Source organism: Mesoplodon bidens (genome assembly GCF_964165515.1).
Source record: "Mesoplodon bidens genome assembly, chromosome: 3".
Classification (NCBI taxonomy): Eukaryota; Metazoa; Chordata; class Mammalia; order Artiodactyla; family Ziphiidae; genus Mesoplodon; species Mesoplodon bidens.
The window spans coordinates 27,190,676-27,192,429 of record NC_138178.1 but is presented as its reverse complement, the minus strand read 5'-3'; positions in this window follow the sequence as shown (position 1 = coordinate 27,192,429).

Below are 1,754 nucleotides of genomic sequence, written 5' to 3'. Positions count from 1 at the left end.
AATAGTTTGTTTGGATAATTTCTACATTTTGTAATTTCCAGGACAATTTATGTTTAAACCTAGACTCTTGTAAATTGTTTAAAATCGTCTAGGTAATCTACTTTATCAAGATCTAGTGCTTATGGAAAAAACCCTTGAAAATGCTGGCTGCCTCTACAGCAGTGCCGAGTGAGGAAGGGCACCGGGCGCACGCACCAGGCTGCTCATCTAAGGCAAATGTGCTTCGCTGAAGTGTAACCTAAATGATTTTCCTCAGAAGTGTTCAGGTTGGCAAACTAAAGAGGTCTGCAAAGCTTAGAAATCGGTTGGTCCAAGCACAACAATAGTTAGAAAACTTAGAAAAATGACAGCTCTGAAGAGGAACATACTAGAAAGCAATTAAAGTCAAGCGAGATACTGGCATCTCAACAAGAGGATGAGAAATAAGTAAGTTCCCACTGGGAAGACTGGGATCCTAGCACCATGGTGTCCAGACAGGGGTTTGCTATGGAACCCTCTCCTCTCACGACCTCTTACTTGGTATCCCAATATATGAAGCATAAATAAGTCAGAAAATTGTTTTTTTCCCTCCCTCTCTCCTTCCTTCCTTCTTCCCTCTTTAGTTTTCTTTTTTATTTCTTTCTAGAATAAGTTGTTTTACATGTTGAAGCTTCTAATATTCCCTTGTTATTTATCACCTATGGATATCAGGATTTACAGATGATGGATACAGTCTTGTATCAACCTCAACCTCCAAATTTTGTCTGCAATGTATTGTTTACACTACATCAAAATAGTCGTGATTCACATGGGCAAGTAGTTACTTACATACTTACTCTATTGTATGGTGGTCACGCTTATCTTAAATTTACACACATGCACACAGATATACACATACCCAGGAGAAAAACTATAAACTTCCTAACCAATGTCCTATTTCAGGAGTTCAAAAACTGAAATAGAAACAGGAAGAAAAGACTGACTTTAGCCTGTGCTTCAAACAAAATGAGTTTAACATGGCAGTATGACAGCGTAAATACTACATATTCTCCAATGTGTAAACTTTGGTGTGTAACATATTCTAATTTATAACTCAAGTATGTGTATGTTTTCATTTACTATGAAAAAGTTAAAATACATTTTAAAAATATGTAAATTAATGACTGCATAAAAAATAGTGAAAAGAGATGCTTTCCTTACAGAAGAATTCCAAAGAGCAAATGTGGGAGGAACAAAGGAAATAGAAAACCACCATTAGACACCACAGTCATCACTGCACGAGGGAGATGAGCTGAAGAATGCTAGAACCAAGGGGCAAAACTTTAAGGAGAAACACGGTACATGCACAGCCTCAAGGGTCTCCTTCAGATGTTTATTAAACACAGTGGTGATCGAACATATGTCCCCAAACTCTGGACACTAGGTCAGTGTGAATTTCTGACACTTTCCTGTGAGCGTGAACTGCACGCCGTGACTCTAGAGAGGAGGGCACGGAAGGGAAAGGGCGACTTCACCACCTGCACCCGAGCCAAGTCAGACAAACCCAGACTGAGGGATGTCCTACAAGTCCCCTGAACAGTACCCTCCACATTGTCAAGGTCATCAAACACAAGGGAAGTCTGAAGATAATTCGTCACAGATGGAAGGGGACATGTGAACGTCAAAAGGACACGAGTGGGAAAATGATGAAATCCCAGAGTCTGCAGTTTAGGGAAATGTATGCACGTTAATTTCTTAGCTTTGATAAATGGACCATGGTTATGTAGATGCTAACG